At 36.0% G+C, this 23,008-nt stretch overlaps 1 protein-coding gene across 3 annotated transcripts in view; it reads left to right on the forward strand.

Annotated features, from left to right (window-relative positions):
* Window positions 1–23,008, forward strand: part of LOC145668129 (atrial natriuretic peptide receptor 1) — a 2,711,550-nt gene that overhangs the window by 1,568,582 nt on the left and 1,119,960 nt on the right. The gene's annotated exons all lie outside the window — the stretch shown is intronic.

The following is a 23,008-nucleotide window of genomic DNA, read 5'->3' on the forward strand; positions in this document are numbered from 1 at the left end:
CAACTATGTCCAGCAACATATAACATCCAATCTTTAAATTTCAATTTCAATACCCTACGTCTAGAAGAGGAGAACAATCGAGAAAATGCTATTCTTATACAAACTGTTTCATAACAACATTAATTGCTTAGACTAAGCTTACTTAATGAGATTACAATTAATGTTCTAACAAATATCATATAGCCGGTCCTATCATATCACTTTCTTTTATTGTGACGTAGTCTCAACAAATGTTTCACAAACCTGTTTCAAGTTTCACTCAGTCTCTATGCTGGAAACTTCCGTGTAAGCTAAGGTTGAACAAGATGTTAACTTTTTAATATAAAAAGCGGAGAGGGGACATATGTAATAATATAGACACTTCTTTGTATATTGTTATAATAAACATAAATGCTGTTTAAATACTTAAGCACTGTATATGTAACACATACTGTAATTGAATTCTACAACGTGTTATGTCTTGCAATAAATAATAAATGCAATATTGTTTAGCATTAGTATTTTACATTTAAAATTCACTTTCTTAGTTTCATTGAAGAATTAATTATTCGTAGCATTACTTTCTCTATTATGTTTACTTCTAGTAAAATTTATAGCTACAATATTGACAATATTTACAATAACACCTACTCCCCACCCAGCCACCCCATATATATATATATACTGTATAAATATAGATATAGATATAAAATTTTCTATAGTTTATACGAACATATTAAAATTATATTTATCAGCTTTCAAAATTCTACTGACGAAATATTGATACTTCCTTCAAGTGACTGATATTTCTCTTTGGGATGAATCCTAGGAACCAGAATGAACATCAGTAAAGCTGTTTCTATTATTCAGCAGCTAACGCCCCTTCCAGCATTTGCAAATGGTTACATCAACTAATATTGCAGAAGATTAGCAGCATATTAGGTTAACCACAACCACATTGTTATGGACACTGCAAACCCAAATACTGTATATAACCATTATCCACTCGTGCGTTTAAGCACAGAGTAACCATGTATGTGTTCTCTTGGTCTAACAATAAAGAAGTAGTCACCTGGGATGTGTTTCTAATTGGCTCTAGATTCACCTCTTCAGACCACTGCTGCTTTAGAAACTTGAAGAAAAAGAAGCTATAATTTATAGAAAGAAGGATAAAATGGAACCCATACAATACAGCACAAATTATAATTTTACGTTGGATCTCCGAACACACAGACAATTATTTCATTAAATGTTTGACCTGCATATACTTACTTTGTAATTAGAACACTGTGCAGAATATGATTAAAATATTTTAAGGGAAATTAATAGAAACTCATTTATACTGATAAAATAATTCTATATTTCCAAAGACGATAGAGTAAATCGGATTTCCACGACATATATCATGCAGACATAACAAGTTTTGTGCATAATTACACAATATACAAAATTGCAATAATGCTATACTAAAGATGAAACTTAGTATTAAAAAATACATTGTAAGATCAAGAATTTGTATGCCTTAACCATTATTGGCTTATACTAAGGGACAATATTCCGAACAATAGTTTCTCTTCTTCTTCTTTTTATTCTTATTAATATAGCATGTATGCTTTTCGTTTCGTTGCACCATGCTTACTTATTGTTTAACACTTTACAAATTGTTTCAAAAAATATTAATTTAATATCATTCCTAAATATCTAGATTGGTTGCTATATGTATTTGTTGTCCGTTACAGATCTCAGCTAAATTGTGTTTACATCCTTAAAATTTTTAATTCCATTCTCTTCTGATCTACTCTATATTCTTCTAAGCATTGGCAATGTCATACTGTGTAAGCAGATACTTTAAAACTGCGTCACATGATGTTGCTACTGTCAATAGAAAACACGAATCGTCCAGAGTTACAGTTCCGATTTTATTCCAATAGAGATGCTTTTGGACAAAAAGGAGATCTGGATATTGTTAAGTTACTTATGTAGTGCAGAAAGTTAGTGTATATAAAACAAGCAGCAATGTCACGTGTACACCACGTGAAGAAGTTTGGTTTGTATGATGTGATATTTTCTCAATTAATATTGAAACTGGAAGTGGTGGTAGATCCCTGTAATAGTAGAAAGATTAGACTGGAGATTGAATATATTCTTCAGAATCTTGCTTAATTCCAGAAAACCGCTTTTCACTATCTATTATCATATTTGCTCTCTTAGTATCAACATACAAACGGGTAGTTGTTGATTTTGCCACTTCCGGTTTGAATAGGGGGGTTGAGAGAGAAAATGGTACATGCTGCAGAAACTTTCTTGAGTGTGAGGTCGGGGTAAGAAATTGTCTATGGCACGTCAAGCTCCAGCCTATCAAAAAACAAAGAAAAAGAAAATAAAAAAATGAAATGAAATCTTTAAGTTTTACGTCCCACGTTTATGCCGGTTAGGCTAAAGGAGATGGTGATTATGAGAAATGAATGAAATGGTGGAATGAATAATGTGGGAGGAAACGGGAGAATCCCGAGGAAACCCACGCACACGGTGTTTGTCCACCACAAAGTTCACTTGGCGGTAGCAGTGTTTGAATCCGGGATCCCAAGCACCAGAGGTGAACGCTCTACCACTGAGCCACCGCGGCCCTAAGAAAAGAAATATATATATATACATGGAAAATATTAGCTTCTAATGACCTACATAGAGGAAGTCAGAGAGATACTTTTCTCAAAAAAACAGGCAAAATTCGGACACTCCCAGGAGGATGTAACGAACACTCGGAATGTGGAAGGAACATGATTCTTCGGAAGTGGATATACAATATAAGAATTTGGTTAGATATGTGTATTGTTAGAGTGAATAACTATGCTAAACCACAACCTCACGTAATTGGAAAGACTACGCAATACTTTTGAATATGTAGTACTCCTGATCTCAACTTATAATGACTAACTTTAAGTCAAACTCTATATGTGGGGGCACGGTGGCTCAATAGCAGAGCGCTTACCTTTACTGTGTGATATCCTTGGTTCAGTCGCAGGAGCATTTGAATATCTAAGCTTTAATTCAAAACTGTTAGTATAATAAAAATGTTTGATTGGGTTTAACGTCTGCTTTGGAAACTACATGTAAGGAAAACTACTACTTAAAGTAGGATTGAACTCAACATATTCTATTCGGGACATGTTGTTTCTCTTCGGAACATGTACCTCACCGAAACTCGAACCCTAGACCATGCAAAGAGAAAATAAACTCTTTACTTTTCGCTCATAAAGCGAAATTGATAACATTTGATTATGCAATAGTGTAATGATTACAGTAAATAAAAATATCAGTTTCATGACCAAATGGCTACCGTGCATGCATTAACATTGCACCTAGTCCCGTGTACAGCAAGTCCCAGTGGGATACTTGCTTCACAAAGAAACCCGAGTAGTCCTTGTGATCACATTTTAAGTAGGTAAATTGCGTATCATACAACCTTACTGCTTAAAAGAGCTGTTCTACTCCTATCAATTTAATTCATTGAAATTTGAAATCATAAGCAAATGATGAAATAGCTGTTGAAAATGGTAATTGAACATAGAGATTTTATAAAAATTGGCCTTAATAGTGAGTTAGAAATAAATGTTTGTTGTGCTGTATAGTTTTAAAATCCCCATTTGCCGTGTAGTACATAGCCCATTTCTGCACGTGGTAAACTTAAACTGCTGGGACAACGAGCCTAGAAACCACTCGACGGAAAGTATATCTTGTGACGTAGAAAATACAACACAAAATGGTACTCGAGGGGGAGTCCAGGTTTTAAAAAAATAAAATAGAAAAAAAAGAGAACTCTAGTGGCACTTCTACTTTACTCTCCGGCCTCCACCAAGAACAAATCGGACTCCAGGGAATCGTCTCCATCTGTAGACACCATCAACTTTTACCTACATTTTTTCTTCTTTTCTCTTTTATGTTAACCACAGACTTAGTTTCCGAGCTTTGGCAAAAAAAGTAAAAGAATGTTTTTTTCTCTCTCTTTTAGAAAAAGCACTTGCCTTTGTATTAAGTTTGAATATGTATGTCACTCGTGTCTCCGGAATCATAAAGTGGAGCATAAAGAAAGAATGCAGTGTGATAGTGCTGTGACATTATTACAGCAATCCTGGATGTTAAAAGAGTAAGAAGATAGAAAGATTATTATATAAAAATATATAAATACTTCAAAAATCATCATTAGTTTGCAAATTAATATAGTAAATTTGCATCTACAGATAGGGTCAGAATGAGTAATTGGGCATACGAAACTCGCAGAAAAGGTAACCCTTTATTTTAAGTAGGTTCTGTCTTACCAAGAAGTGTGGTAGTTGTTATAAGGAATAAATAATTAACAGCTCACAAGCCAAGTAACATACTTCGAGATTGAAGCCAACTTCATAAAATGTTATGCCCACAGTGCTTTAGAGTAACGAATCCTTTGTAGGCGTGAATTTCAATTTGGCCTGTAAATGCAAAAATTGTAGGATAAAAGAGCGAAATACGGGATGGCAGATACGACACCCATGCGCTCATAGATAAGTAGAAACAGAAGCAAAAACTATATGCATAGTTGTTATACCATAATAGCATGCAACATAAGCTTTGTAAAGATAATTGTATACCATGAACGCCGGCCGTTATGGTATGAGGTGACATTGGATTGAGTGTCAGTTGAGGGATCATTGACTACCTCACAGGAGGCCCGTGACATCTTACACTGCTTCGTGGACGTACCGTCCTTTCCTTTGCCTGCAGGTTCAACTAATTTCTTACTGATTGAATACGTATGGTGAACGATACCACAACGCCTCGCGCATCCGAAACTTCATAGCGATTCAGGTACATTATCTTTGGCAACTTGTTTTTGAGCCTAGGTCTATAACCGTCACCAGGTTATAGAAGTATTTTTTGTGAACGCTCTGTATATTTCGTAAAGACAGTAATTATTTTTTGATTTATACTTTATTGTGCGACGCAAATAAGTTATTTCTTCGATGGGAACGGTTTTTCTTCCCACACAATAGGACAAAGAAGTCTTTCATAGTTTTTTCACATACCTATATATCTAAAATGTTACTTTGTGGTGAGAACATTTTAGTGAGCGACGAAGCTTCTCAGTGTTTCTCCCTGACTTATAAATATGTAAAGAGTATGTTTTATGGCTATTTGGAACTGAATTAAGTATCTCCCAATCATTTATGGAAATATTAGCTGACCAGATGTTCGAACGCCAGAACGACGCCAGCCACATCGCTTTACCAGTTCACTATCTAGCCGTTCCCAGACCCCAGTTATCTCAATGTCTCGTGCGCCGTGGCCAGTGGACTGAAATTAACGTCAGTTCTTTTTAATATTCTATTTACATGTACATACAGGTGATTTAACCTGAGAGCTTTTGAGAAGGAACTGCCAACAGTGATCAGTCTATCAGTGCAGCTCGTATCTCGAACCTCGGAGTTCGAGGAATATTACTCAACGTTTCGAGGTAGCAACCACGCACGTTGCATCGTGCATCGAGTATATTGTTGTGCTAAGGGGTATACGTTATTAGCCAGTCAAGGACTTAGTCATGACTAGCCCCAATCAGTGAAGTCCCAGGTTCACATACCTTCTACGTCAAAGTTATAAACGCGCCCTCCAACATTAACATTCCATTTTGGTGACCGTCTACCTGTTTTTACTGAGGATTAACGTCGACATTTGAGGATTGCTTAGAGCAGCAACTATATTACTTCGTGGAATTATCCCGGCTACATTTCCCCAGTGCTAATCCGTGAAGTACATTAATGGTGTGAGAAAAGTATATCTAGTGTAATCATAATCATAATCTTTTCTACCGATATATACGGTATAAGTGATAAAGGGCTATAGTGTAGTGAAAAAGCGAAGTATTGTTTTATAATGAAAGTAATTATACATATTCAGTGTTGAGTGTTGTGAATGTTTCTCTCTGTTATTTTTTATATATAGTATTTTAATAAATGAGCATAGTGTCGTTTAACTCAGTGTGTTTTTGTTGTATGTATGAATAATGTTTGTGTCAGTTGTGGTCTGAATGACCGTTTGATCGTCCGTGAAGTTTCCGAGACGCAACATCCTCTCGGCGCGTAATGCTCATCTTATTATTGAGACCGGCGGGCAATTCGGAGACGATATATTAATCCCTTTTTGGAGATGTCCTTCAACGTCTTACCCAGGTAAGTCCAGGTATCCGGAAAATACTCATTGGCAAGACAACGGAGGACAGACTACGGAAAGCGGTTATAGGTCTATCCAAGATATGATGCTTTCCATGCCTAGTAGTTGCACCTTAAAGTATATACCCGCTACATATGGGCTTGCTACCTCGTTCTCCTCTTAGTGTTACATATTTAATGTAAAGATACATGTCTTTTAGCCATTTTAAAATCTTGGATATGTAAGGGAAATCTTACTTTCCATCAACTAAGTACTGCATCATTACTATTTATCGCAGGGCCGGCCTTAGGTGGTGCGGAGCCCGATTGGTAACATTTTGCGGGGCCTTAGGTTTACAACTAACCTGCAATAGAATATATATATATATATATATATATATATATATATATATATATATATATATATATATATATATATATATATATATATATATATATATATGTGTGTGTGTGTGTGTGTGTGTGTAAATATATTGCGCTCTCCTTGCTGGTCTAGTGATTAGAGCTTGCGCGTGTGGTGTACATAGTCTCAAGCCCGATTCCCGGTGGGAGAGCACACAAAATTTAATTTCATAATCACTCCCTTTCATTGATCATTCATTTCCTAGGAACAAATCTTGAGATGTCAAATAAAAAAATCATTTTCATTTCATTTCAAAACTTTAATAGAGATTTTGCAGTTAGAATGGATGGCAATCAAAATCTGCAATTAAATAGTGTGTGAAAGTTAATAGACTAAAAGTGTATAAGGTACATTTCAATATAAAATTATATATATGTAAATCTACAATGAGCAATATTAGTATATCATGTCTGGAAGGGACGTAGTCATAATACTACTTGTTCTAGTGACTGTGAAATGATTTATTTAAACGATTAAATTAGTATAGTTCAGAAAAGACAATACATGATAAGAAATGTTGGTTCGTCCCTGCGAAGTGGGGCCACAAGGTCTAGCCCTCAGCCTACCTTGTCCAGAGAGAAATTTGTTAAATGGTCAATCGACCCTCATCATGGACGGGTCTCGTTTCGTTTTTCCATCTGCAAAATGTTCTGGTGAAAACGCTCACCCTATTCATTGCTTATACTGTAGCAGATCATTTTTCAGAGAAATAACTCAAATAGATATGCAGACAGTAAATGAATTTTAAAATACATACTTCACCCTTGTGCCTCGCAATTTTTCAAGAAGGTTCTATGCCAGTATTTCATAGTTTCCTTCTCTTACAAGTACACCTATCGATGTCAAAATCTAGTTTCTTGACCAAATTTGGCAGAGAAGTGTGGAATATCAAGAAACGAGCATAAGCAAAATTTTAAGTGCTTCCGTCCATAAAGATGACCGCAGTGACCAAAAACCTGATTGATCAGAATACGCCATAACAATTTGTCTCAAGTTTGAAAATTTCATATTATTTGTGAAATGAGTAAAGGGACGAAAAAAACATATTAACCGACACCGGGGATCATGTAATATATCAAATTGAGCTAGAATTTTACGAGAAATATAATGGTGAAGTCTATGTTTCCATACGTTTATATTTGTAAGACATAATGAAAGGCACATTGATATGAATTCGTTGGTTCAAAGATTTCTTAACAGCTGTATCTTCTGAAAAGAATTCAAGTCAGGAAAAGCTAATGTACGCTAGTGAGAACATGGTAGGTAGCTACTTATGAAAGGTATAATCAGCATGAAATCGCTATCGACTGCAAAATGAAGTGGTGATGAGCCGAAAACAAACCTTAATTAACTGATGATTAAAAGGTGGATGACATATTTTCCATTGGATTATTATTCGAGTTAGAGGACAAACTTTCATAAGCAGCCACCTATTTAGTACGCACTAGTATCCATTGGGGTTTCCTGACGTTTTTTTTAAAAAAAAATGCACCCACGGGATTTTTCGCAGGAGAGGGAAAAGTTTGTCCACTCGTTTTGTATTTTTAATATAGCTATACTAAGAGAAAGGATATTCATAGAAGTCGCACTGAGTCTGATTTACTTGATACCATCTCGGTATTCACGGTAGTATCACATGACATAATCAGTAAGAATGCCAGCAACTTTTACTTAGTGGGGAGTTGAAAATAAAAGTGTGTGCGCACCCAGAATAATGATACACATTTTTACACAAACTCAAAGAAAATCAATATTTTTTATGCCCAGGAGTGTGTATAAGGAAATTTGGATTAGTGTTAGGGGTATTGGGGGGGGGGTACAGAATACTCCCTGAACATAATATCTATTTTTACAACTGAAGTTGTAAACGTAAAAAGAAATAAACAAACTACTTCAGCATTAAATTCAGAAAATATTTACTTATGCTCGGAAATTTAATACAAACTATTCATTTATTTCTTAGTTAGAGGCCATACTCTCCCTCGTAGAGTCCATGGATGTACCTGTATTGCAATATGTTCTTGTGTGTGTTTGACAACCAAGAGTAGCAGAGCTTTAACGGTATCATAGCCACTTGGCCGGGGGCCCCGCGAGCCGAGCAGAATGGCATGCACGAGAAAAATTTAGTCATAGGGACCACAACACACTTGTTTGGTCTGGGGCCTGATACGCTGTTAAAACGGCATTGGAAAGTAGATTAGACTGGAGAGTAGATTAGACTTCACTAGCGCGGGGCCCCCTAAGGCGCGGGGCCCGATTGGGAGTAATCGGTTCAATCGGCTTAAGGCCGGCCATGATTTATCGTAGGATCATGGTTCGTATGATATTCTCTTCAAAATAAAGCTCGCTTTCAAGTGGCATCTTGTAAATTTATGACATACGCGGAAAGAGACATAGTGAAGAATTTTGCGAAAATTCCCCTTAAAAAAAAACTTTGATATCCTGTAGAGTGGTCCTGCATAAGAGTACATGACCCTCATATATCTTGTAAAATATTATAAGTATATGCAATGCGCATGCTAAATTTTATTACGATATCTACAGAAGTTACGACAAGTAAGATATTTACCGATACTCTTTTAATATATTTAGCCTAATCTATAAGTAGGCAATAAATAAAAGGTAGCAGAGCGGAGAAAAGGAAAGAAAATGCTAATAAGGTTCATTTTTCAATTTCTGCGTATGTTGTAGACCTAAATGAGTGATAATTCCTATAAACTTTTCCTCTTGTTGAGATTAAACCCTTGCATAGCTCTTCTAAGCAAGATATTAATAATTCCTCAAGAATAACAGTAAGTTACCTGATCAAAACTTTGTGAATGGAAAATTAAAAAAATGTTAAATTTCTCTCACATTTTACTAAGAATTTTGCATTTTGTATCGTTTTAGAATTCCGTTCTGTAATTTGATCTTAGTTTCCCTTCATTTCTGAAATAATATTTTAATACAATCTTGTCAATTTCAATTTTAAATATAGCTTTTCTCCATTAATTAATTATTCCGAAAGTTTATGTAATGAAGTAACTCCTCATTAAAAATCATTATGCTCTGACGAAATGACATTTTGAACAAAGAGAGAAAATGTTTATATGTAAGGATGTTTAAACTCTAAAAGAACAACAACTTCATTTATAATACCTACATTATATATATATACAGAGTGGCATATTTTAATCTTTCCACGGAAATATCTTTAAAACTGTTGAACATAAATGAACCGAACAAAAACTCAAATAGGAAATACCATGAAGTAAATCGAATGGTCATGTCGCGGTGCCGCCCAGGGCCGCTCTTCATGGGGGCCCGGGGCCCAACTTTAAACTTTTAAATAGAAACATGGAGCGAGTGATACCTCGTTCGATAGATCTTTAAAAACTAAAAAGCGTTGTGGCAAACAATTTTTCATATCGGTCATCGTATTCAAGATGGCCGCCAAGACATGTTGTCTGTATCAGATAAAATTTCCAGTACCGCTAATATGAAAACAGTTGAAATCACAGAGGGTATTTATCATTACACGGCTCGAGAGTAACGCAACCGAGAAAAAGATTATTAAAGTATAATTGACAATAATGCAAAAGAGAAAATGCAATTCTTAGAAAATTATTTTCCCGATCTCCCTCCGTAAGTGCATGAAAAGGGAATGAATGATAGAATTTCAGATGAGACCCCACTTTTACATGCAATAGGTATGGTTTGCCTGAAACACTTGTGTGAACAAGTGGCTAGTACTGTAATGAATAAAAATAAGGCGATATTCAAGTTTAACACCCAATTGCAAAGTGTGATTGGATAGGATAAAAGAGCAACTGAAATGAGAAGCAAAGGTTTTAATAATACATTTTTGGAACTTGCAAACATTTTGCCTGCCCCTGATAATTTAACGCAATATGTGCAAGATGTTTGGGAGGCATCTGCATCAGTATGTACCCTTTCGTTACTGAGGATCACAACTGAGATTATCGCTGAAAGTTATTCGGAATGTAACTGTGGACAACGTTTCAGTGAAGCTCATATTCTATCACTTGCAAGAAGACATAGAAGAGAAATAATCGAACAAATATCGTGCAGGCGTCTGTTGAACAAAACCAGCGTTTGTACACATTGTTCGACAAATTTATTTCGCACTTCAGTTGATTCATTTTTGCATCTAATCATTGCCTGCAATCAAAATGGAAGGTACCATTTAACACACATTTTACATACTTTATCCCATTACAGAGACATCTATCTCTTATTCAAACACATTTCAGACAACTTTGTTTTGTAGATACAATTTGCAAAAACTAAGGTCCTCTTTTGCAATTTCACCGTTCCTTCCTGTTTCACCCACTTACGGAGGGAGGTTGGAGTGATAATTTTCTAGGAATTAGATTTCCTCCTTTGCATTGTGGCACTTTCACTATAATAATCTTTCCCACTGTTGCAACATTCTCGAGCCGTGGAATGATAAATAATCTCTATTCGAATTTTTGCTCTGGTGTTGTCATATTAGTGGTACTGGACGTTTTATCTGATACAGGTACCATGTCTTGTGGTACCGGTATTTTGAAAACTGTGACCTGTATGAAAATATCTTTTGCGACAGCGCTTTTTAGTTTTTAAAGATCTATTGAATGAGGTATCACTCGCTCCATGTTTTCATTTAAAATTTTAAAGTCGGGCCCCGGGCCCAAGGAAGGGCGGCCCTGGATATCACCACGATATCACCATTTGATTTGTCACATTTTATTTCTTATTTGAGTTTTGTTTGGTTCATTTATGTTCACTCGTTTTCGAGCTATTTCGGTGGAAATATTAAAATGGGCCACCTGGCTGAAAATGACAAGGCATTCCGCATCGGTAGTGCTGGAATTCAATATGGTGTTGTCCCACCCTTAGCCTTGATGACAGCTTCCACTCTCGCAAGCATACTTGCAATCAGGTGCTGGAAGGTTTCTTCGGGACTGGCAGCCCATTCTTCACGGACTGATGAACTGAGGAGTTGTATCGATGTAGGTCGGTGAGGCCTTTCAAGAAGTCGGCGTTCCAAAACATTCCAAAGGTGTTCTATAGGATTCAAGTCAGGACTCTGTGCAGGCCAGTCCATTACAGGGATGTTATGGTCGTGTAACCACTCCGCTATAGGCCGTGCAGTATGAACAGGTGCTCTATCGTGTTGAAAGATGCAATCGCCATCCCCGAGTAGCTCTTCAATAGTGGGAAGCAGGAAGGCGCTTAAAACATCAATGTAGATCTGCGCTGTGAGAGTGCCACATGAAACAACAAGGGGTGCAAGTCCCCTCCAAGAAAAACACGACCACACCATAACACCACCACCTCCGAATTTTACTGCTGGCACTACACACGCTGACAGATGACGTTCACCGGACATTCACCATACCCACACCCTGCCGTCGGATCGCCGCATTGTGTACCGTGATTCGTCACTTCACACAACGTTTTTCCACTGTTCAATCGTCCAATGTTTACGCTCCTTATACCAAGCGAGGCGTCTTTTGGCATTTACTTGCGTGATGTGTGGGTTATGAGCAGCAGCTCGACCTCACGCCTAACTGTCATAGTTCTTGGAGTGAATCCTGATGCAGTTTGGAATTCCTGTGTGATGGTCTGGATAGATGTCTGCCTGTTACACTTTACGACCCTCTTCAACTGTCGGCGATCTCTGTCAGTCAACAGACGAGGTCGGCCTGTGCGCTTTTCTGCTGTACATAACCCTTCACGTTCTTACTTCGCTATCACATCAGACACAGTAGACCTAGGGATGGATGTTTAGAAGTGTGGAAATCTCGCGTACAGACTTCTGACACAAGTGACACCCAATCACCTGACCACGTTCGAAGTCCATGAGTTCCGCGGAGTGCCCCAATCTGCTTTCTCACGATGTCTAATGACTACTGAAGTCGCTGATAATGAGTACCTGGCAGTAGGTGGCAGCACAATGCACCTAATATGAAAAAAGTGTTTTGGGGGGTGTCCGAATACTTTTGATCACCTAATATATATATATATGAATGCCACTCATTCTAGCTTTGGAACTTCTTTTATAAAATAACAGACAAATTCTGACCAAAGCATAAACTAATAAATAATAGCGTTACAGTTTCGGCAAATTAACTTTGCCTTCATCAGACACATTATCATAATGTCATTATCAGACACAGATCATAATGTGTCTGATGAAGGCAAAGTTAATTTGCCGAAACTGTAACGCTATTATTTATTAGTTAATATATGCTTTGGTCAGAATTTGTCTGTTATTTCATATATATATATATATATATATATATATAGGGTGTCTCATAAGTCCGTTTACATAGGCCATCTCGATAACTATTGAAGATACGAAAAACTGATAAGAGAGCAATGTTATTGGAAAGTTTGTGTTTTCAATCAAAATATTGAAATTTTTCGAATTGGACCAACCATTTGGGCTCTACACTGTTATAGCGCCCAATGGTATAGAAAAAGGCAACGTTGCCATATCTTTGTTGGACAACAATGAAGGAAAGAGTGTGTAGTTTGAAGCATCTTGAACCAAGAGGAATAGAAGGGACGACCACATTGAAGGATATGAAGAAGGATCACACGCGCCGTTAATCCAAGGCAGTAGCGTCACCATCAGAAGGGAGGCAGGTACGAAAAAGAAAGTGAATTGGATATAGCCCTTTTTAATTTTATTCAATTGTACTCTTATCTCGTCTCGTTGACACCACTTAGCCATTAGTACTAGTTTGCCGTAAATAAATTCAATTCAAGTTTTTTCGTACCTGCCTGCCTCCCTTCTGATGGTGACGCCACTGTTTTGGATTGACGTTGCGTGTGATCCTTCTTCATATCCTTCATTGTGGTCGTCCCTTCTATTCTTCTTAGTCCAAGATGCTTCAAACTACACACTCTTTCCTTCATTGTTGTCCAACAAAGATATGGCAACGTTGCCTTTTTCTATACCATTGGGCGCTATAACAGTGTAGAGCCCAAACGATTGGTCCAATTCGAAAAATTTCAATATTTTAGATTGAAAACCCATACTTTCCAAGAACATTGATATCTTATCATTTTTTCGTATCTTCGATAGTTGCCGAGATGGCCTATGTATGGGACGGCCTGTATATATACGGGTTTTTGAAATACACCAGTTGACTTCATTAAAATGTTAGTGTTGGTTCTAGGGAAATATATTGTAGTGTTTGAGCTGTGTGAATGATTAGAACGCATAATTTTGCGTGTAATTTTTGGGTTCCATTCCCAATTTTTCACAAGAGTTTCGGTGTCAACTGGACGTCATGAAGCAATTGAAACATTACTTGAACTTGAATTAACGTGTACCGGATTGCATCCTAGAAAAGCATAAGCGATACTTATAAGGCTAATAAGCTGACCCACATTACAAGACCAAAGATATTTAATGTTGCAGTGCCTAAGTTAATGTTGCTCAATCTAATGAAGCGATTAAAATATTTTGGGAACAGGATTACATCCAATAACTAGCAGTTCAAGTAGCTTCAAAAATAGGTTAATATTACCTTTTACCATTAATATTACCTTTCGAAAAATCATTATTTTCTTCTAAAGCTTAACTTTTAGTAAGAAGGTTCAGTGGTTCGATCACTGAACATTAAAGGCTGGTCGTATGAACTTCGTGCTGTACTGTCTGATAATCTTTGGTTTTATCGTGATTCTCTCTATTATTATTATTATTATTATTATTATTATTATTATTATTATTATTATTATTATTATTATTATTACTAGCAGCGTTCACCCCGCTTCGCTGCGGTCACCCCGGAACGCAATAAACTTTGTTACTTAGATAATTTTTACTTTTTCGCTTTCAAATTGCAAGCGCCTGTCATTTATGTTAACCCGCCGAGTCACGTGGTCATGCGGGTTGCATATACATACGTTTATTTTTACCTATGATGAACTATGGAGACTTGAATGGTCCATTATCTCAAGACACTGGTAATTAAAAATTAAAGTGATATGATAAAAACCATCTAGGGTCCAAATCCTAACAACCCCCCAAAAATGAAAGAAATCGGTTCAGCCGTATTAGCGTGATGAGTTCACAAAGGATTTGTACGTTCTCTTTTATATATATAGACTAGCAGCGTTCACCCCGCTTCGCTGCGGTCACCCCGCAACGCAATAAACTTTGTTACTTAGATAACTTTTACTTTTTCGCTTTCAAGTGATATCGCCTGTCATTTATGTTAACCCGCCGAGTGACACGGTCATGCGGGTTGCATATAAATACGTTAATTTTTATTGGTCAATTATCTCAAGACACTGGTAATTAAAAATTAAAGTGATATGATAAAAACCATCTAGGGTCCAAATCCTAATAACCCCCCAAAAATGAAAGAAATCGGTTCACCCGTATTAGCGTGATGAGCTAACAAAGGATTTGTGCGTTCTCTTTTATAATATAGATTATTAACGTTTACCAAACATTGTTAGGGTCGTCAAGAGAGTCAGATGAGCAGGTCATGTAGTCAGAATGGAAGAAAATAGGAACGCTTTCAAAGTCTTAACTGGAAGACTAATCAGACAGCGACAATTAATAAGACCTAGGCGCAGATAGAAGGATAACATTAAGATGGTACTTGAGATGGTTCTCGAAGTAGGAATAAAAACTAGGGACTGGATCCAGTTGGCTAAGGACAGAAGTCAATGCAGAACGTGAACGTGGCATTAAATCTCAGAGTTTCGTAGGACATAGAGTTAGTTAATTATTATTAAGAATTCTGCCTTTTGTCAGGTCTTAGGACTAATGAGTTTTTAAGACTTGGGCCTGGAAATGTTTCTTCCACATTTCCCGATCTTCAGCTTCCTCTTTTAGCTCCCAATATTTTCTTCCATTTTTAAAGTCATCGGTTAGTTGTATTCTTCTTCCTACTCATTGCATTCCTTCCATCTTTCCCTCTACGGTGCCAAGAAGAAAAAAATTTCTTCCTATAATGTGTCCAATTCAGTCGGCATTCCTAAAAGTGTCTTGTTCTCTCCTATCTGTTTTAAAATATCTTTGTTTGTTACTCTCCCTGTCTATTCCATTGTATTTTCTCCGCCTTCATCCAACATTACATTTCGAAACTCTCTAAATATATTTTTCTCTAACTTTCGTAATGCCCATTCAGAGGCATTCCTCAAACCTGTCCAGTACTTTTAAGAGGCTATTAGTTTCATTACACGTCGTAAATTATCTCGTGAAAACACACATGCATTCGTCATCTTTCTCTTTTAATGTACAGAACATGGTAAATTAAATTAAGATTTTATTTCATTTTTTTTGAAGAACATACGTGATTTTTAGAGTAGCATGATAGTTTCAGTGAGAACCCACATTTTCCTGTTTTCAAAAAAAGAAAAGAATGAAACTTTTTCAAGTTACAATCCATAAACAGCATTTACTTGCAGCATACAAATAACACCAATATAATATTTAAAAAATCTGGAATAGAATACGCCATAACAATTTGTATTATTATTATTAAGTCACTTGTGGACGTTTTAGTATCAAAATTACGTAAAACATGGAACTTAAATTTTACAAATGAAATGATATGAAATAAATCTTTAATGTCCCGCCCTTTAGGCTAAGGGAGATGATGATTAACGCAAGTGAATGATGATGGAAGGATTGGTGAAATAAGAAAGTGGAAGGAAACGGGAGTACCCCGAGAAAATCCACGGACACGATGTTGTTCAACACAAACTTGTTTTGCCGGGAATCGAATTAGGGATCCCAGACACCAGAGATAAGCGTTCTAACACTGAGCCACCGTCCCCCCCCCCCCCCCCGTATAACTTTAGAATGGAATTGGAACAAACCAGATCTTTCGCGTCAAAGTTGAAGACTAACTGTTTCCACAATAAAGAGCTCTAGAATGCTGTGTTTGCGTCTAATTTTGGGTTCCATTTCCCGTAGGGCACAAGATTTTTAGTGTTGATGTGAAACAATTAAAAAATCATTTGAACTGGAATTAACGTGTACTCGATTGCATCCGAGACATATGTTTGCTAGCGTGTATAAATAGCATTTTCAGTAAGAAAGTAATGATAACTTGTGCTTTTAATTATATAGTTTTTTTCTTTTTTTCTTTTTTCTTTTCTTTTTTATTTTTTTCTTTTTCTTTTCTTTTCTTTTTTTTTTTTTGTAGATTTCGGATCGCAAAGATTTAACTTCAGATTTACATAAATATAACGTGGCTGAGTAATATACTATACTGTAATATGAAAACTTAACAATGTTCTACTCATGCAAGATAATTTGAGAAGGAATAGTTTAGAACGCAAACTTATTATTATTATTATTATTATTATTATTATTATTATTATTATTATTATTATTATTATTATTATTATTATTTCAACCCTTAGCCGCACTGGAATATTATTTCATGTCAAATCAGCAAAGTCAAGCAGTGCCGGCTCTGGTCAGAGATAAGGTGGGTTATCAATCGTACTCACCAAATGATGTTAGTGTGGCGACGTCAACCCAGTGTCATGAGGACAATTGAGGAGCTATTTGCAAGAAAATAATATCGAACTGCAGTCTAGAAAGCCAACATTAACCGCGAGGGAAAACAATGTGAAGATCATACATCACTCCAAAAGCATAAGTGCCACATTTCGCCTAGTAGACCCTGACCCCACTCCCCCATAAGTTCAGTAGCGTCAGGAGTTTAATTTTTACTGTACAGTAAAAAAAAAATGTTTTTATCTTCCAGTACCGGTATTTATTGTTGTTTTCTTCGTACAGGGATACCATACTCGTAACAGTGACTTGTCACGAACTTTTCTGATTCTCTATTTTTTTTTTTTTTTTATTTGCCATACATAATAACATATTACAAAGATTTTATTTTATTTTTCTGTTTAGTGTTCTTCGACTTTTGTTAAAAATGTAGCACTCGTAACCGAAGGGAATATTAGTTTTTAGTTTTTGTATAGTTATAAGTGTTGCTATCTAAGGTAAAAAACCCTGCAGTGACTCTGTTTAAGCACAATGATATAGTATTCACCATAAATAATGAGCAAGTAAGTAAAGAGTAGCATACAAATACAGATACCTCTACTAGTTGATTTATGTTGAATTTAACGTCACGTTCAGCAGCGAGGCTATATGAGACGTGGAACTACTGATTAACGTGGAATCCGAACCACATGAGCTCCCGCCGGGAAACGAACCCGGGCCTCCCACGCCAAAGACGCGTACGCTAACCGCTTAGCCACGAAGGAGCTCTACTAGTTGATTATTTGGGTAAACGTATCTCTATCCATCTTTCAGATAAGAGCTAATAATAAAGATCCAGTGTAGACAAACATTTAAAGGCATTTTTTTCATCATATGTATTTGTTACAAGTGGATCCCGAGTTCGACTCCCAGTGGGAGAGCATTGCAAATTACACTTTCAACTGTATGTATATGTCTCATATAGCCTTGGTCTTTAAACAGGATATAGTAAAATTTAACATTCTTCATATAAGGATTATGAAATACTGTATTTAAATCTTTTGGAATCTCGAATTGAATATTTCTTTCGGCATCAAGTTATTTCACTCTAATGGTATTGAAAATAAAAGAGAACTTGTTGATTGTATATTCTTCTTAATAATATGCGCGTAAGTAACATTTATACTTGTTATCTTGTATTGTTGCTATTGATCCCAACCTTTTGTTTGGCTCCGTTTCTTTCTCCGGGAAGTGCGTTCTTCTGCAGAAATACCTTCGTTCAAAGGAAGAAGAAGATGTAATCGTTCCACAAATACCAATCACTGAAAAGACCAGACATTGACGAGGCTTTCATTTCTTTAATTGCGCGTCATTTTCTTTTTGATTTTCAACTTTTTTTCTTACATTCTCTAAATTCGTTCTTTCATGCTTCCAACCTAAAAGCATCCTTTCGTTTCTTCAAATTCTTGTCCTAAAGCCTTCCTGAATTTTGTACTTGCCTCTCACTGCTGCCATCAATGCTATTTAATGTGTTTGCTTCACAAATACCTATGTACGATGATAGAATATTTCACAGGAGATTTCAGGCAAATATACTACAACAAACAATCATAATAGTAATAATAGGCTATTTAGCTATTTTGGTAAATGTTCAGTAGGTTTACTGTGTGAAATTCTAAACTAATTATGATAATAATGCTAAAGAGACTTCTGTAGCTATTTATGTAACAAAATACATGTTTTCAAAGTGTTAATCCGGTTCCAGTGTTAAGTGTAACCTCTCTGCTTATAGTATTGATAGCTGTGGTAAAAGATCAGAATTTTGGTGGTAAAAAATTTCGAAATCATCCATAGTTTATATGCTGGACAATCATGGAGGTTAACAGCGTTTTCAGTGTTATCAACTAGGATAAAATAAATTTCTGTTTCAATTGTGAAAGCATTTCAGTGCATAGATGGGCAAAAAATCGCCTTTTAAAATGAAATGATATTCAATATCTGACAATTATCCTCTGTAGGCCAAAGGAGACACGTGATAAATCTAACAGGATACTTATGGAAAGAATGTGCACGGATGAGAATATGAAAGGAAACGGAAAAGCTTTGAAAGAAAAAACATGAATATGATGTCCGCCGCAAGTTTACAATGTCTGGGATTAAACCAGGGAGCAGGGTTGCCCATGAAGGTAAGAAACCTCACGGGGGCTCATGAAAAATATGAATACTTTTTGAAATCACTATCTCATCTACGATACATACAAGTGTATACATACAATGATATTTTGTACACACTGAAGAAAAAGTTATAGCGAAATTTTGTCCGGAAGGATTTTGAACGACGAGATTTTGTCCTAGATAAGATTCCGTTTCGCGAGGTTCTGGCCAAGCGAGATTTTGGTCCTCGAGAATTTGGCAAGGCAAGATTTTAGCCGGGGAGGTTTTACTCTGAAAGTTTAGATTTCGCTTTTAGTTGACGCTAGCAAGTTTGAAGAAATTGGGATTTTCATCCTATTTTTGACTGTGTCCTGCTTTTGAATGATTTTAGTATTTTTTTAAGAAAAATGTTTTTTTTACATCTTTGTAAAAAAAACTGTTTTTCTACGTGAAGGAAATTACTAGTAAGTTACGCGTAATTTACGTAAAATACATAATGAGCAAATTGCCTTGACAACCCTGCGTACAGCATGAAATTTTAGGTTCACTACAACCGATTTTTCTCCATGTTCTCGAAGACTAAGTAAGCATGAAGGTGATTTACACACATCCATATAAATTCGATCAGCTAAATGACAACTAACATCTTTATTATTATTATTATTATTATTATTATTATTATTATTATTATTATTATTATTATTATTATTATTATTATTATTATTATTACCTATTCCGTGAAACGTTAACAATATCGTACAATTTCTTGATGGCATTCCTAGTCAAACCTATCTTAAAAGAAAAAAGGTCCTTGTTAAGTTCTTTACTTTATTCCATTGGATAATACGTTCTATGTTCTTTTCTCTAAAATATCTCCTTCATTTATTTGTTCTCAACACAGCTGCTTTCTTTCCCATAAAATAAAAGATTGGTTCATACTTATGGACTTTTCTACCGAAAATTCCAGATTTATTATTTTTATTATTTAAAAAGTGGTTCATGAGTTATATACTATATTGATTGGCTTTCTGGAGTTGCTCCAGGTTTTGTGGGTTAACTTTTTTCAAAAAAAAAAAAAAAAATGGTAGCATGAACGTAAAATTCAAGGGGCAAAATGAAAAAGACTGCTGCAGATCATCTGCAGGTAAACGTAGAAGGAAGAATATCTGCATTGGCCTCTGTAAGTAAAATTTACTATTTGGCTCAGAACAGTGTTCCATTCTCATTAGAATGCAAATCGTCTTCTGAGGTTGTCATTTATAGTATTTATGGTAAAGTCTGTAAATAAGTTGTCCAATAAAATAAATTAAATGGTAGTATCTATGGAATAACGCAGAAAGTTATCATAAAATATACATTTCTGCTTTAAGTTGTAATCCAGTTTTTAAGAAAGCAGGGATTTCCAATCTGCAAGATCAACAAGGTACTGACGGTATTCTCTCCTTCGATTAGCGTACATCTCTCTTTTACACACGTAGAAACAGCCATATATTAGTACTTTTGGTTTTAGTATATATCTATGGCTTGGGTCTAAAAGGGCCAATGTCACATTTTGGCAAAAATGAGATACTCTCCAATTTTAACGTCTATAAATATAACGTCTATAATTTTAACGTTTTCTTATGCAAGAAGACCAAATGTCAACACGAAATAATTCGGAATATATATCATTCATATTAACATTTGGTTTTCTTGCACAAGTATATTCTCGTAACATATTGATCTGTTTCGATTTACTATTAATATTATTGAATAAAATTCCTTACAGATGACTCCATATAAATTTTGAAAATATCTCAGGAGCGAATTCATGGTTTTCGTAAACTGAGGTGCACGTACATATGTTTTCGTTATGCTGGGACATTTTTTAAAGAGATTGCTCCCATGTCAGTTTCTTCAGAATCTCAGTGAAGGTTAAACATTTTATTGAGCAGAGGCGCACGTTTGAGAATGAAGTATAAATGTTTTAAATATAGGCCACTACAAATTGTATTTTAAATATTTGTATGAAATATAACGTTACGTATATAGCTTTTAATCATGTTCTAAAAGTATATAGAAATAAAATATGTATATACAAAGCACCTCAAACAAAGAATTCACAAGAACATCAGCGCTTATCTTGTTATCAACTCCTTTACCCAGTCCTACGAAGATAAAGTAACTAGAAAATGAGCAGGTAGAGTGATTACACAGCACGTGAAAAAATATTTACAATAAATTCGGGAAACAGTGATAAGCGCAGTTAGTACTGTTAGACAGGACTGGTGTTTATGCTTATGCTCTTAAATGTTCGCGATTTACTTTCTGGTAATGGACTGTCTGCTAACAATGGAAACTTCGAATACTTGTTTTTAGTTTTTATTGTACCTTACTAATCGCTGGTTTTTAACTAACACTTCAAATAAACCACAAAGTACATATAATAACTGCACTGTGCTCATTGCACTTAAATAACAAACTTAACTTAAAATTATGGAAGAAATGTTCGTGCCTCGTGCCTTATGCACCGTCTCTCTTCAACACTTTCCATCTTGAATAACAAATGAAATCTAAATTTCGTAGAAACAGTGTTTCCAGCTCTTAAAAAATATTACTACATAATATAAGACTTAACAACTGGATTAACCCATCTGGAGTCTCGGGGCTAGAAAAAATGTTGCCCCTGCTGACTTCGCCTAAAACATTCCTATGAAAGTTCGGTAGGGAAGTGAAGGGAATATGTTTCACATTTTTGGTCATATTTTGTCTTCTGTTGATAATTGTATCGTGTATGATTCTTTTTAAACACCCAGTTTAGATTTTGATCAGACTGGAGATCCACCAGAGGCTAGGGAATACAGCCCCCTAAGCCCCCCTTAATCCGACCCTGCTGTTAGAGATACTAGGATGGTAGATATTTATTGTATCACTTTTTGATTGTACAAAAACCTGAAATTATTAGTTAGTGTTCCATGATTATGTCCCGTGGACTAACGGAGACAAACGAGAAATGCAAGTGAATAATTATGTTAGAATTTTGTGGAATGAGAATGTGGGAGTACTACAAGAAACTCTCGGATACGATGTTGTCCACCGTAAACTCACTTGGCTGGGTAGCGAATCAGTACTTCTTGCACCAGAGGTAAGCGTTCTGCCACTGAGCCACCGTGATTGTTCGAGAATCTACCATATTTCTATATTTATTGCCGTCATTCTTAATTTTGTAATTGTGGAGGGGCCACCTAAACATGTATAAATAATTATCCAAAGTTATGATTAAAATAAACAAACATTTGTAAATCTGAATGTAAAAATGCTACGACAATGACGCCCGTGACATGGGAGATGGACATTTATTATTTTGGTTCAATACATTGTTACGTATCTTTGTAACCGTTAATCATTACTACGAACCTTCCATTCCTTAGGTAGTTAATTCTCGATATCATTTAACCGAACACATTCTCAATATCACTTAACCGAACACAAAAGAATTTTCACTTGTCATTTCCAGCAGAGCCTTTTCCCGTTGTCCCTTGCCACCAAGATGACATCACAGGCACGACAGCACTCAAGGCCTTTAGTGGTGGTGTCGTGACTACGCGGATAGTGCAGCGGTGGTTTAAGAAGTTTAAAGGCGATGACGAAACACTCGAAGACGCACCATGTGCCGGAAGACCAACACATGTACAAAATGAAGATCTTCAGGCAGCACTTGAAGCGAACAGTGGCCAGCAGTGTTTCTTCTAGACATGTTTTGGGGGGCACTGCCCTCCCCAGGAGCTCTGAGAGTGCCCCCCGGAGGACACCAAAATAATACCTCTATAATAT

The sequence above is a fragment of the Thermobia domestica genome, chromosome 13 (assembly GCF_964235325.1).
Source record: "Thermobia domestica chromosome 13, izTheDome1.hap1.1, whole genome shotgun sequence".
Lineage (NCBI taxonomy): Eukaryota > Metazoa > Arthropoda > Insecta > Zygentoma > Lepismatidae > Thermobia > Thermobia domestica.